This window comes from Scyliorhinus torazame, chromosome 3 (assembly GCF_047496885.1).
Source record: "Scyliorhinus torazame isolate Kashiwa2021f chromosome 3, sScyTor2.1, whole genome shotgun sequence".
Classification (NCBI taxonomy): Eukaryota; Metazoa; Chordata; class Chondrichthyes; order Carcharhiniformes; family Scyliorhinidae; genus Scyliorhinus; species Scyliorhinus torazame.
In genome coordinates, this window is record NC_092709.1 from 10,281,403 (window position 1) to 10,297,394 (window position 15,992).

Sequence of the window (15,992 nt, forward strand, 5' to 3'; positions counted from 1 at the left end):
TCAACTCTTGGAAAAGGCTGCATATTTTAAAAGCAAGAGTTTATATTCCAAGTTGCAGCTCTTCACTGCATCTGTAATTTGAATATAATCATATAAAATAAACAGCTTTTTTTTTGTTGCATACTTTTAATAGAAGTTAAGCAGTTCTGAATTAAGAATATACTGTTTATTTTGTACATCCAGATAGCAAACACCATTCGAGCTAGTGAAAGGGATTAGGAGAAACATACATGCAATTAGTTGTCCTTTGCAGTTAATTTTAAACTGATTTAGATATTAACATGCTGGCTTATTTAATGCAGAGTTTATGCTTGATCTGGGCACTGCATACCCAAACAGATGGGATGATCTGTCTGGACTGTATGCAGAACAATACTTTTCACGGTACCTCGGTACACATGACAATAAACAAATCCAATCCAATCCAACGAGGACATAGGATTTGCAACACCTAGCTAGGCAGCTTCTTTCAGTGGCAGACTGGATTAATGAAACGCCAAATAGGAAAACAGATCACTTCTCCATTTTGTAATTTTTAGCCAACTGAGATTTAAATTTTATGCAACCTGTATTGAGACTGCAACAGCTCAATTTTTAAATTACTCAAAGTTCAGGTGAACATTATGCACAAGGGAAATCGGACCCGAAACAATAGTTTTAAATGACTAGAATGCATGCATTGCTATAAAAAAATTAAGAAACCTGTAGAATTATTCTACTCCGAGGGCACGCTATGATCTAAAATATCACGAATGCGAAGCTAGCCACCATGGACATTACAAATTTTGAAGGCACAACCTAGGTACAAATCTATGTATGCCAAATTACCTAGGATATTGCCCTCGTGGCCATTCTTCTTGTGCGAATGTAGAAATTGAATCTCGTTACACTATTAAACTTTGGATACATCACAGAAATCTTACTTATTCATTTATGGGATTAGTGTGTCACTGGCAAGGTCAGCAATTATTGCCTATCCCTAATTGCCTGATAAACTACTGGTGAGCTGCCTTCTTTAACTGCTGCAGTCAGCACTACCAAAGTGCTGTTAGCTAAGGAATTACAGGATATTGGCTCCGCAACAAAGGGGCAAGGCCAAATAGGAGTAGGCCATTTGGCCTGTCAGACCTGCTCCGGCATTCAAACATATCTTGGCTGATCACCCGCCTCTGCCATTTGTCCCAAACTATCCCCACATTCCTTAATGTTGTGAGTATCCAGAAATCTATTAATTTCGGCCTTAAACATGCTCAATGATTGAGCTTCCAGTGCTCTCTATGGTAGAGAATTCCAATGATTCACCACCGGAAGTGAAGAAATTCCTCCTCAGTTCAATCTTAAATGGCCTGCTCCTTATTCTGAGGCTGCGATATATTTCCAAATCAGGATGACGAAGAAGCCTTGGCGAGCCCAATCCTGCTGTCTTTGACCAAAGTCTCACTTTCTAGTAATTATCAATACATTGCGCTCCAGTCTAGGAGCAGTGCCAAGATAGGTCGCAGGATCTCTGTGCCATCCTGGTTGGTATGAACCAGTGAAACTCTTACTGCAGGCTGAACTTGCAATTGGTTTGACTAGCTCAGTAACACAATATGCTCTACAGATTTAATCAGCAGGCAATTCAAAACAGAAGTCATAGTCAACGGTGAAAGAACAAGCATGCATTTGTGTAGTGAAAGGCTGAAAGTCTAGGATGTGAATGCTAAATCTGGGAATCAGTGACAAGGAAGAAGGCCAAAGTGGGACTTCCTCTTGCCTATTACCAGTCTCAAGACGTCATAGGTCTTTGTTGCTTCTGGACTTATTATTTAAACGCTTGCCTAGTCAGCTTTCCGTATTTCATAATGCATCATAACCTACACAAATTTTCTGGTTAAGTATAATTATAGTAACAGGGAGGATAATCGGTTTCCAAATTTGGGCCAGAATCTCTCTCTTGGTGCAGCCTTCCAGGAAACAGGCTTCAGATCACATATTAAAAGGCTCAAGAGAGGTACATTATTTTGTCGAATAGCAAGTTTGGTGCAAGATGATAGTTCAAATTCCAAACTTTTGCCACAGACACACAGCAAATCTGAAGCAAAAAGTTAGTTACATAGCACTTTTAACAGTAAAATGTAAAGACAATTAGAACAGGAAAAAAAAATTAACACTGGGCCAAGGGAGAAGACAGGAGTACAAATGACCAAAAGCTTGGTTTCAAGTGTTGTAATGAGGAAAGAGATAGATAAGGGACTCCATAATGTGGGGCTTCAGCAGCTTACAGCACAGGTCCCAATGACAGAAAGCAACACAGTTTGAAGGATGTAAAAGACCTGAGGGAGGGATGAGACAATGAAGACAATTGAAAACAAGAATTAACATTTTTAAAATCCGGTGCTCAGAGTCTCGTGATACGACACCCTGGGCTCGCGGTCAATTTCAGCCCCACAGGCCACAGAGTGCCAACTCAAGTGAATTAACCATTAATTTGTATAAAGTATCTGTGATCTTTGGCCATTGACTGCTTCAATGACTTACAGGCATCAGATTTGTAAGTGAAGCACAACAGCTGTTTATTTATGACAAGAGATAAGGCATGAAATAATGATACTAGAATAATGGCCAGCTAATCTACTACACCCCCCCCCCCCCTTTACAACCCCACCTTCTGCCTAAACACACAAGATATACAAATGCAGAGGGAGGAGAAAATAAAAGAGGATTAATCAGAAATGGAAGATAAGAAATGGTCCCAGGTTCGATTCCCCGCTGGGTCACTGTCTGTGCGGAGTCTGCACGTTCTCCCCATGTCTGCGCGGGTTTCCTCCGGGTGCTCCGGTTTCCTCCCACAGTCCAAAGACGTGCAGGTTCAGTGGATTGGCCATGATAAATTGCCCTTAGTGACCAAAAAGGTTAGATGGGGTTTTGGGGATAGGGTGGAAGTGAGGGATTAAGTGGGTTGGTGCAGACTCGATTGGCTGAATGGCCTCCTTCTGCATTGTATGTTCTATGGTAACACCAATCAGCATAGACTATTAGCTAAAAGCCTGGCAAAGTAAACAGCTCATTTGCCGACAGCCTAGTTCATCAAGGTGAGTCATCACCAATGTCAACACATCTGGCTGGACTTTCTTCTTAAAATTAAGAGTGAAGTGGAGAGGCATAGGCACATTTTTGTCCAGGTACAAAAATTATAAAAGCCAAAATAGCAGACAATAAAGGAATACACAGGGAAAACAAGATTTCCAAGATTTCAAGAGGAGGATCCTAACAGAGGTTTTGCTGAAGAACAACGTTCGACAGAAATTGGGTGGGGGTTGCAGAACAGGTCCATGGACTCTAGGTAAAGGCTCAGGAGCACAAGCCTTTGAAAAAAAATTCTCTGGATAGGTAAGAGTAGAACCAAATTAGGGCCAGGCCCACTCAGTTGGTCAAAAGTGACTAGGTACTGGAGGAGAAGCATGTGGTCACCAGTGTCAAAGGCTACCGACAGGAAGTTTCTGGCCATATGGGGTTCAGAATCACCAATGTTGATATATTTCAATTCCTGAACTGTAGAATTTGCACCACAACCTAACTGAAACCACTAACATGTTTTTAAAAATGCATTCATGGGGCGTGGGCATCACAGGCTGTGCCAGTATTTATTGCCCATCCCTAATTGCCCTTGAGGGGGCAGTTAAGAGTCAACCACATTGCTGAGGGTCTGGAGCCACATGTAGGCCAGACCAGGTAAGGACGAGATTTCCTTCCTTAAAAGGACATTAGTGAACCAGATGGGTTTTTATGATAATCGGCAATGGTTTCATGGTCATCATTAGACTTTTATTTCCAGTTTTTTTTAATTGAATTCAAATTTCACCGTCTGCAGTGGTGGGATTCGAACCTAGGTCCCCAGAGCATTACTCTGGGTCTCTGGTTTACTATTCAATACCACTATGCGACCACCTCCCCTTCCTGCAAGTGAACCTGGCTCTGTAAGGGAACCATTCACTGATATAGCCTCTGGCACCCTTACCAGTGTGTTACTGAGTATTCCTTCAAGGGAGACTCTCAATTTGTATAGTTGCTTCCAGCCATCACACAGATGCAGTAGGAAACATGAGAATTTTAATCATGGCGTCTACAGGTCTGAACATTAAGTGAGATTTTAGAATTGGCAAATTGCACATTTACACTGTGATGTTGGAGAGTGCTGCAATTGCTAGACAACATAATGCTGGTCTATAGCTCCTTTTCGTTTACAAAAAAAGGAGTTGTGCTTCATTGCAAATGCAGAAAGCATTATCTTAACAAAAAGCTACCAGTGCATAGACACACTTTGAAGGATCACATAAAACAAAGAACCTCGAAGCTGCACAATTTTATCAAGTGACAATAGAATAAATTAACCTCCATTATTCAATTTGATTATTTTCCAGATTATTTGCTGTAATGCAGTACAATGTTCAGTAGTTTGTTATTGAGAGCTAACAAATGTATTACTATACCACTGTTGTTGCTTTTAAAATTGAATTACCAGAATGAAAGCCTTTTGCATATTGGCCATTTAGTGAATGGTACAGCAAAGTATAATTAAATTTAAAGTAAAAGCTGCTCTCCAGCTTTTATGTAACAAATATGCCTATATTTCAATTATTAAAACTGCAAACATGCAATTAAGCAATACACAAGGCACGAGAAGCAGCTTTTTGCTGGTTTCTCTCATCTTTCTAAACATTCAATATTCTTGCTTTTGTGAATTCTTACTTGCTCTTTCCCAATGATTGAGCTGCATGCTTACTGAAGTTAATGATTGCTAATGTGCTAAGTCAACACAACCGTGCCCTTTGGTTTGGGGGGGGGGGGGGGGGGGGAGAGAAAGAGAAAAGCATACTAGTCTCATTCCTGTATCTTGGTAAATTTTATACTCAAGGTGAACAAATTTCATGAATCAAATCACTACGATCAGTACTGAAAGCTCCTTGGGTCATATACAACATATATACTGCTAATCTACAAAATAACGGCTTCATTTCCCACATTGGGTATTTCTCTGACCCAATTTCGGGACAAATGGGTGGGCAGATCATGTCTCCAATTAATTAAGAGCATCATCAACGAAGAGGGATAAAAATTTCACCCGCTAATCTAAATTGAATTGGAAACAAGTAGCTAAAGCAATACTCTAATCCAGTGTTGTGTTACCAACTTTAATTTGCCCCACCATTTCTTTATTTGACAAAAGATGTTAAACATCTAACCATAATGCAATTCCATCATACTAATGATGGATGCAGTGGTTAGCACTGATGCCTCACCCCAGGTGACTGAGTGGCGAATGTGGGGGTTTCCTTCGGGTGCTCCGGTCTCCTCCCAGTTCAAAGCTGTGCATGTGCAGTTGCTCCCAATTAGATCATTGTGAGCAACAGGTCCCATTTGGTGGTGATATTTGTGTACACCACATTCCCGATTTCACTTTTCAGTGAAGCGACCTACTGTATTTGCAGACCTTGGTTCAAACGTTCATATCCTTTAGAGGATTCTAATTTCCATCCTATTCCCGAAGGAATGCATCACAAGAGGTGGATAAATAAGAAAGCAAGCACACAATGCAGAGTTATTTTCCCTTGCAAATTTAATGTGCAGTTGCATTGAGAGCTTCTTTTTCTTCAGTATTTGAAAACTTTAACCATCCTGGTACAGAATAAATATTCAATAAGCCACCACTGTCGCCCATTCCTGCTTCCCCACTCTAGCCATAAATCAAAGTTATTAACTGGGGTGCAGTGTGATTGGTTTTCTGCTCATGCCGGGGCCTGTGCACATGCAGGCAGATATGTATTGGTGGCCATCTTGCATTGGCAGGTGACCGCATAAAAATAAAGACTCGATTGATTGATTTTGATTTGCCACGTGCACCGAGGTACAATGAAAAGTATTATTCTGCGTACTGTCCAGATAGATCATACCATACAAGAAGAAAAGTAGGACATACATAAATACACAATGTAAATATATGGGCATCGGGTGAGCATACGGAGTGTAGTATCTCTCACTAGAGAAGATGTGCAAAGGGATCTGCCTAGTCCATAAGAGTGTCATTATTCAGGACTTGCTGCCCCAGAGTACTTCACAGCCAATTAATCACTTCTAGAAGCGTAGTTACTGTAAACTCATTCTGCCAGACTGGAAAGCAAAATAGAAGTCGGCTCCCACTCGCACGGTTTCTCCAACCCCTTAAGTCATCAACTTGACTTAGTAGTACCTTTGGTGGAGTGAAAAGGTTGTGGGTTTCAAGCCCCACTCCAGAGATTCTAGCACATATGATAAATTGGCAGTGCTGATGCTACAGCTCAAAACGTTCAAAGCTGCACTATTATCTCAATGTCACAGATTTCTTTCAACTCGCAACATGGGATTGTTCCCCAAAGTCAATCAATGCCCATTTTGTATTTAAACTCAACGAAAATGTGCTATGATAGCTCAAAATATGGTTGGCAATGGTAATTTCACTCGCCTCCCCCTCCTTTTAAAAACAACAGCAGCCCCCTAGATCTCAGTTGCAGCCAGGGGGAACAGCCAGCAACTGGCCTCTATTCATTTGTCTCAAAAAAGCTTTTGAACAACTCCAATTTCCTTAATAGCTTCAGTTTTTGGGCATCACGCCACAGATTCCCATCGCAGTGAGACAAATGTTAGTGACACAGACCACTGGCCGTGAAGCACATTCTACTACATCATGCTATTTACTGGTGTGCAAGGCTCCAATATGCTATACTATACCATCCACAATCACCATCCTTCCATTTCCCCAGAACGGAAATCGTTTTGACAGTAATTGAATCTGTTCCAAAAATTCTAATTTTGTACTTTAAATTAAGGTACACTGTAGGACTTGAAATCAATATTTGAAATTGCAGCAGTCAACTAGCTTCTTGTGGCGTTGCAAAGCCCAATTTGCAAGTGTCAACAAATTTGGGAAAGAGACAAGAAAGCACATCAGTTTGTAATTCATCAGCAGTTTGAGTTCATCAGCAAGTCTGCAGTGAAGTTCACTTTATGGCATACATTATCTGCCTGATAAGACTAGTGAAATTTAATTCATAATCATAAAATAAGATACCATATAAGGAAGACAATAAGGGGTAGAGAAATTAGTATGAGAATAATGCAGGATAGATCAAAACTAACAAGTTTGGTTTAGGAGAGCATAACCTAAATGGATTAACAAATCAATCAAGGTACAGAAAAAAAATAAACTCAAAAGTCCTGCTAGAAAAAGCAAGGAGTTACAGTTCAATCGGATGCAGAAACATAAATGCCAAGCTGAACAGCAAGAATTTTTTTCAATACTTCAACAGGGGTGCAATCTGAAATGAGATGCAGAAACAGAGGAAGAAAGCATATATTCCAAATGATTATTTCTTCCAAACACCTACATGGGAAGATGAAGACAATTTGCTCCCCAGGGTTAACCCAGACAAAATTGGCAGAAACTCGAGGGGATTGGATATATACTGAAATGAAAAAACATTACAGGTTTATGGGGACAAAGCAAGGTAATGTTACAAATTTCATTGGTCTTTTAAATGAGCCAGTACTGGCATGGTGGATCAAATAGGTTCTTGCTCTGCTACAACATTGCATGACAAAGGAGTTGGAAGCCCTAAACTGGCTACGGGTCTCAAAATAAATAGACCACAGTGATATACTGGTTTAAAAAAAAGAGTAAGAAAGAGCTGTAAGGCATCGGCAGACTTCTGAGGGAGTCTGTGAGATCAGGGACATGGACTCGGAGAATTAATTTGGTAAAGCCACCACATGAAAGGCTATTAAACCAAAGCTGTGGTGATCCAGGATGAAACCTTAGCATGGATATTATTAAGTACTTATTATAGGAGCAGTATCAGTTAGCAGAGAAGATGGGGTGCTCGACTGATCAGTGTTAAGGCTATTACTGTTTTTAATTTCTGTCCATCAAAACTGGCCACATTTGTAAATGACACCAAACTAGGAAACAGCACAAAAATCACAGAACAAGCTAACAAAATATGCAACTGACCAGGACAATGGCAGATGAAATGTAATACATCTCAAACAAAATCCCGCCTATAGGGAGGAACGGTGGGTTTCCTGTGTACTGTCATGATCGCAGCTGATGTTACTGCTCGGCAAGTCCGATCCCAGAGTATAACTTGGTTTATAGATCCTAACTTTTTTGTTTAGAGACGTGGATGAATGAGTCACAGGACGCCGATGAACATTTAACAAAATAAATCATTTATTAAACAAGATTAACTATAACACAAATATATCTATGAAGGAGTAGTGCAAGGACACAATAAAATATCTTGTACTCTACTGTTCTCAGTAAGCAGATGGTCTCTGCAATGTGGTCAGACACACCAAACGCTGAAACCAAGTGACAGATGCCACTCAAAACAATTCCTGTGAATTTCTCATCAAACCCCCCCAGATACTTGTCACACTTAGAACCAACTTGTCCCACTGGAACTCAACTTTAACACAAGGGTTTTCAAATTCCACTCTCTAAGAACATGCCTTGGAATCTTCTCCAACACGAGGCTCTCTCTCGGGTGCCTTCACCAAGGATCTACATCCAGGGTTTCAACCTCTCTCCTTTCAGTATTCCTCTGCCCTGTGACTACAAATTCAAACTTCCACAAAATCTCTCAGGTGCCCAGCCACACCAACAGAAAGAAGTCTTACAACACCAGGTTAAAGTCCAACAGGTTTGTTTGGAATCACTAGCTTTCGGAAGCTAGTGATTCCAAACAAACCTGTTGGAATTTAACCTGGTGTTGCAAGACTTCATACTGTGCCCACCCCAGTCCAACGCTGGCATCTCCACATCATGGACACCAACAGAACACTACTGCTTCACAGACTATGCTAATGTTTCACTAACCTTAGGATCACCACAGATGTCTAGCTTCGCGCAAGCCGACACCTCCAGGTCTGCATCTTGCAGCACTCTCTTTAACTGGGAGCCTCTCTCTCTACTCCTCTTCGCTAAACAAAACCCTTTTCCCAGATTTGTCTCCTTTATTCCTGCAACTCGCTGGAACTTTCTTTGGTCCCATTCACTGTTTTTTGAGACTTTGTTCTTTAGCTTCTGGGACTTGCTTATTGTCCCACTGTGGTTAGCTTTCTTGGCTTTAGGTATCTGCAGGTGATGGATTGCATGAGTGGAGGTGCTATCCTTCATGGGGCTGCCGCCTCCGGCGTTGAAGGACAAATTGTCGGAAATGAAATTAGGGAGGGGTAGGTATCAGATATTTGCAAGGAATTGATGGAGGGAGGGTGTCCCGGTGGAGGAGATTAAGTGCAAGTGGGAGGCGCAGGGAGGGGAGGTGCAGGCCAGGGCATGGGTAGAGGCCTTGTGGAATGTGAACGCATCTTCGTGTGCGAGGTTAAGCCTCATCCAGTGACGGTGACGAGGAGGAGCAGGTTCTTTGTGTTGATGGAAGACAGGTGTGGGTGGTATGCAGGGGGACCCATGAATCACGTCAACATGTTTTGGGCATGTCCAAGACCGAGGGGCTCCTTGGATCCTGCAGCAGATAGCTCAATTCATAACTCCCCAAAGCCTGTCCATAATCTATAAGGCACAACTCAGGAGTATGATGGAAAACTCTCCACTTGTCTAGATGTGTGCAGCTCCAACAACACAAGGTGCTTGACACCATCCAGGACAAAGTAGCCTGTGGGATTGGCACCTGATCCACTAACATTCACACACCCTCCCATCACCAACACACCACAGCAGCAGTGTACATCACCTACAGGCTCCTCAGGCAGCAGCTTCGAAACACACGACCGCTACCGTCTAGAAGGACAGGGGCAGCAGATACATGGGAACACATCCACCTGGAAATTCCCCTCCAAACCACTCACCATCCGGACTTGGAACCATATAGCCTTTTGTTCAGTGTCACTGGGTCAAAATTCCCAAATTCCTTTCCTTACAGCACTCAATGTACCTACACCACATGGACTTCAGCAGTTCGCCACCACCTGCTCAGAGGCAATTAGGGATGGGCAATGAATGCCGGTCTAGCCAGCCCAAACCCACATCCCTTGAATAATAAGATACAGTGCAGCAAAATGAAAAGAATGAACTACTACAAAAGCTCCTCTGACTTGCACTCAATTTTTGGCTGTTATCAAACTGAGCCTCGAGCTTTGGGAGCAGGTCACTGTGCATGCAGAGTTTGCATTCTCTCTGTGTTTGCGTGGGTTTCCCCCCACAACCCAGAGATGTGCAGGCTAGATGGATTGGCCAAGCTAAATTGCCCCTTAATTGGAAAAAATGAATTGGGTACACTAAATTTTTTTTTAAAGTCAGTGTTATTGGAAAATTTGGGATTGATAATTATTCAGAGTAAGCTGGGCTGTAGGGTAGCACAGTGGTTAGCACGGTTGCTTAACAGCTCCAGGGTCCCAGGTTTGATTCCCGGCTTGGGTCACTGTCTGCACGGAGTCTGCACATTCTCCCAGTGTCTGCATGCGTTTCCTCCGGGTGCTCTGGTTTCCTCCCACAGTCCAAAGATGTGCAGGTTAGGTGGATTGGCCATGATAAATTGCCCTTAGTGTCCACAAAGGTTAGGTGGGGTTACTGGGATAGGGTGGAGGTGTGGGTTTAAGTAGGGTGCTCTTTCCAAGAGCCAGTGCAGACTTGATGGGCCAAATGGCCTCCTTCTGCACTGTAACTTCTACTATACATGATCATGGAATACATGGAAGAGAATCTTGATGATTTTCACCTCCACGATTCTATGTGTGTAGTCATATTTGCAGTGAGCAAATCCAAATTCATTCATGGGCATTTCAGTAAATTCTCATTACCTTGGAGATAAATTTGACTGTTTTAAGTATACCTAGATCACAATCCATTTCCCCACATTAGAGTATTGATTCAAATTCTTAAAATTGGCAGAACACAATTTTCCAAAATTAATGTTTTGTATGCAGCATTATACATGAACAACAAAATCCTCTTAAGATGTTCACACCTGTTACTGCCAAGATGAACTTTGAAGTTCAACTTTTGTTAATCTAGGTCAAGGCTTGAACTCCTGAATCGGACGAGAAACCCCCAGGAGTGGAACATTTTCCAAGACCATTATTATTCTGTACAATTTATCGTAAAACATTACAAAAAAGTCATATGGCAAGAAACAAAACAGAGGATTTGGGAGGGTCTCCTCGCTTCCAGGCAGTACAATGATATTCCAGATAGGAAATTCAGGCATTCCATGGCAGCAGTGCTCAAAGTAAAATGGTCTGCAATTTCAAATTGGTTTGGAAACTGATCTGGGGCCACCTTACTCCAGGAAAAGATTATCTGCTGCATAAATTTGTTACAATCCAATTAGGGACCAGTACATTGTTTATAGCATACAAAGTTTGAAATACCAGTTATTAATTTAGGAGAATAAAACCACAAGATTGCATGGTTTTAAACAGTCAAAATAAATTTTACTATACAAAGTCAGAAAAGAAAAACAATTTACAATCTACATTCAGAATTAACATTAGGTAAATAGGAATTAAAAAGCAAACTGGTCAAACGCCAACATTAAATGGCAGGTGCAACCAATACATATCCCGTGGATTTCTTAGCAACCCAACTAGACATCAATAACCAAGAGTCACAAAATCTCATTAAAAAAACATCTTCCTCATTGGAGAATACAACTCCTCGCTTTCAAATAGTCTTCAATCAATGCCCCAACGACTCGTCTCATCTTCTGAGACTTTGTTCCACAGGATTCACAAAGCTACACTCACCAGGCTCATTTCCAACTCTGTCACAAACAGTTTGCTTCACTGAGCTGGCACTGCCCCTGGGTTTCTCCAAGTTCCTGTTTCCCCGATGCATTGAGCTACAAATGGCTCCCAGAGCTTCTCCGAGGCCCGTCTCCATCACTGAACCAATGACCTTCCAGTGCCGTCTCAGGCTTCAAGGACTTTTTCTGAGCCCTAACAACACCAAACAGCTGCCAGGGTTTCGCCATGAGCTGCAAACCACACAAGGTCCCAACTCAATACCTCAATAGATTCAAAAACAGATTCTTCCCCTCTGTTATCAGACTCCTGAATGACCCACTTATGGACTGATCTGATCCTTTCACACACCTTCTCTACCGAGTAGTACTGCACTCCTGTATGCTTCACCCGATGCCGGTGTCTATATATTTACATTGTGTATTTAGGTGTGCCCTGTTTTTTTTAATGTATGGAATGATCTTTCTGGACTGTATGCAGAACAATACTTCTCACTGTACCTCGGTACACATGACAAGAAAACAAATCCAAATCCAATCCAATCTCACATTTGAGCTGCTGCGAGGGTTTTCTGAGATCTAACTGCCTGAATCTACTAACAGCAGCATCTTTTAGGTGTGGTGCCTCTTCCCCCTGCTACTAACAGTCCAGTAAATCAAAATCAGAGAATCTCCTTAAACTGCACTCGTCTCCATGACGACTGAGCCTTTCAGGCTGCGCTGAATGTTTTACAAATTGATTTAACTCTAACCTCCAAGTTAAACTTCTCTCTGGACTGTACCTCTTTGCAGGAAGTGTAGACATAACTTCTCCAGCTCCCCCATTAAGCCCACCTGCTGTTTTAGAATCATATCAATCTGGCTGCTAACCCCTCAAGTCTAACATGCCTCTAACCCAGTATAATATGGAAAGCTGCTTTAGTTGCATCTATCCCATGGTCCACAGTTAATAATGTTCTCAGAACAAAAAGATTACCGCTAAAATACTACTACGAACTACAAAATAGATATTTGTCACAGTGTAAAAATTGGGCTTGGTAGGAACAAATGCTGCAAAATGTGCAAACTTGAGTAAATGAGGATGATAAGGACAAGGGTTATAGTCAAGAAAAGACACAGGGAATGCAGCTTGGAGGAACCAACAGGTTGGAGGTTGGCCCATACAAGTAGGGAAGGGCTTGCGATACACCGTGTTTTAGGATGCTGACAGCAATTAATAGAATACATTCAAAGAGGTCACTCAAGAAGTTTGGGGGTCTGAATGACACCATAAAAGATGGACCAGACAACCAGTGGGGAGACGGTAAAGCCAAAATATAAACTATGATGGTTGGGGCGTGGAGAACATGGGTATTGAGTAATATAAATAAATGTTAAAAATATTCAAAACACATGTTCATTATGTTCAAAAGCTTAAAATAGAATACCTCAAAATATGACAAAATTCCAATCCAGTATGGGGAGTAAAAAAGAAACACATGCCTCTATCTGACATTAAATCGAAGAAAGGAATGCCAGCTATCCTAATGGGCATCAAACGCGAGTATTTTCCCCATCTTGTTTTTTTATCACCTGCCCCGGGAGATTTCTGGCTGAGTAGTAGTGGGGATGGTGAAGCAGTGTTTAGCCAGAATAGTCCAGCCATCATGGTGTGGGGATGTTTTAAATATACTAACTGGTCTTTTCTTACATGATATTTTCATATATCCGTACCACTTTCCCATTTACGGGCCTGCAGAATATAGATATGCATGACAGAAACTGATTCCGGAATGTTTGATTCTGAAGAAAATATCAAGTTTAAAAATCAGTAACTTCAAAGGTATACATTAGAAATCAAGCTGTGAGGAATTGAAAATATAGCATGCATGCCAAATCCCACCATAAACAACCTCCGCAGGCAGCTATGAGGTGAACGGTTTCACAGAAGGTGGCTCTAGCTTGGGGATTCTGTTTTTGTCCCTTTTTGCCTGTTTAACGGCTTCATCGTGCGAGAGGGACGTTTTGAGAGTATGGTGAAGAGTGAGAGAGAGGCCAGCGTTTATTGGCTCACCAGCTGAGGCAACAGGCAGCCTCTCGGAAGATAGTTCAGGTTAAGAGGTTGGTTTCTGCTCCAGAGAAGGTAAATGTGGTTTTCGAGACCTTTCATCAGGGTCTATACAAGTCTAAGTCTCCGGAGGAAGTCTCTACTATGGTAGTTTCTGGTTGGGTTGGTCTTCACCGTAGCGGAAAGGGAGAGGGCGGGAGCTGGAGGTGTCTCTTGGGCTGGAGGGAACCATGAACCATATTAATTCAATGCAGTCGGGGAAGGCACTGGGCCCAAAAGGATTCGCCGTGGAATTTTATAAACAGATCGCAACTGTGTTGGGACCACACCTGATGGACATGTTTAATGGTTCTTTGTTTCGAGGGAGATCCTGGCACATCCTGGCGTACCTTTTTGAGGTATTGGGTGGTTTGACTTCAGGCCAAAATTCATTGCATGGGTTAGGCTTTTGTACAGGGCCCACCCCACTGCTAAAGTCCATACCAATGCATTGGGTTTGGGGTATTTTCTGTTTTATAAAGGGTACAATGCATTTTCCCCATTACCGTAGGGAGTAAAGAGTGTCCCTATATAGACGATTTATTGCTGTACATCATGGACCCTCTCTCCAATGTGGGTAAATAATAGAAATTTGGTTCCTTCCAGGATATAGATTGAACGAGGGCAAGTGAAGTTTTACGGTGAACCCTCCGGGGAAGGGAGGTGATCTGGAGAGGCTACGGTTTCGGCTGGCCAGGATTAGTTTTAGATACTTGGGAATACAGGTAGTTCACGAATGGGCCTCCTTAGATTAGTTAAACCTGTCCAGTCTGGTAGAGGAGATAAGGCAGACTAGATGAAGTGGGATGCCCTCCCGTTGCCCTTGGCGGGAAGGGCAAGATGAACATTCTTCAGAGTTCTGGTGTTTTAATGTTTCCCAGTTTTTCCTTCCCAAATCTTTCTTTAGTAGGGTCAACAAGTTTAGACTTGTTTGGGTGGGTAAGATTCCCCCACCTCACGGGTTCGAAGGGTGTTCTTGCAAAGGGATAGGCAGTCGGGGGATTGGCATTACCTAATTTGATGTATTATTACTGGGCTGAAAATATTTGAGAAAATATGGGGGCGGCTTCTTGTACAGGTTTGAATTTGAGGGCACTTGTTACTGCTCCTCTTCCGTTCTCTCTGGCTAGGTTCTCTTTGAGCCCAGTGATAATAGCCCCTCAGAGAATATGGAATCAATTCAGACAGCATTAGGGACTATGCCGCTACTGGAGCCGATCTGTGGGAACCATAGGTTTATACAGGCTGGGATACGTTTGTCATACAAGATCTGGGGGAGGGAGGAGGGCTGAGAGGTTCAGAGATTTGTTAGCGGAAGGTCGGTTTGCTGGGCTGGAGGAGTTTCCAGGAGGGAATTTTAAAAAAAATTTTTTTTTTTTTTTTTTTTTTTTTAAAAAGGTACTTGCAGGTACGGAGCTTTGTGTGTAAGAATGGTGTTTCCTTGGTTGCTGGCGCCTTCACTCTTGACAAACTAGGGAAAGGGAGGATATCAGATATATATGGGCAGATGATGGCAATGGAGAAGGCTTCACTGGAAAAAGGGGAAAATTAAAGGAAGAGTTGGGTTTGGTTGGGGGGGGGGGGGGGGGAGAAAAGAGGTGGGGAAGGGGTGTGGAGTGAGATTCTGCATAGGGTCAATTTTACCTTCTCGTGTGCAAGGCTGGGTTTAATTCAGTTTAACGTGGAGCGCTGGACGCACTTGACCAAGATACGCACGAGTGGGTTCTTTCCAGGTCTGAAGGATAGACATCGTTGGTGTTGTTCGAGGGGGCCGACAAAGCACTTCCATGTTTTGGTCTTGCCCCAAGTTGGCTACGTTTTGGGCTTCCTTCTTCAAAACAATGTCAGACATTTTGGGAGTTAGATTGGAGCCACGCCCAATGGTGGCAGTTTTTCCAGGACTGCAGACGGGAAGAAAGCTGATGTCTTGGCCTTTAGTATTGCCCAGTTGGAGGGCATCAGCAGCACCTAAGGCATGGTTGGGGGTGTTTGTTGGAATTCCTGCATTTGGAAAAGATAAAGTATGCCATAAGGGGATCGAGGGACGTGTCTGTTTACTGCAGGCGGCTGTTCATTGCCTTCTTTAAGGAGCTGGTTGTCGTGGGGAGTTCTGGGCAGATAGGGCACCCAGG

General features: G+C 42.5%; 1 protein-coding gene and 1 non-coding gene across 5 annotated transcripts in view; both read right to left on the reverse strand.

The window, feature by feature from the left end:
- rap1gds1 (RAP1, GTP-GDP dissociation stimulator 1) overlaps positions 1 to 15,992 on the reverse strand; it is a 108,164-nt gene that overhangs the window by 68,866 nt on the left and 23,306 nt on the right. The window lies entirely within an intron of this gene.
- Positions 10,948 to 11,111, reverse strand: LOC140409657 (small Cajal body-specific RNA 16). The gene has a single exon (XR_011940460.1).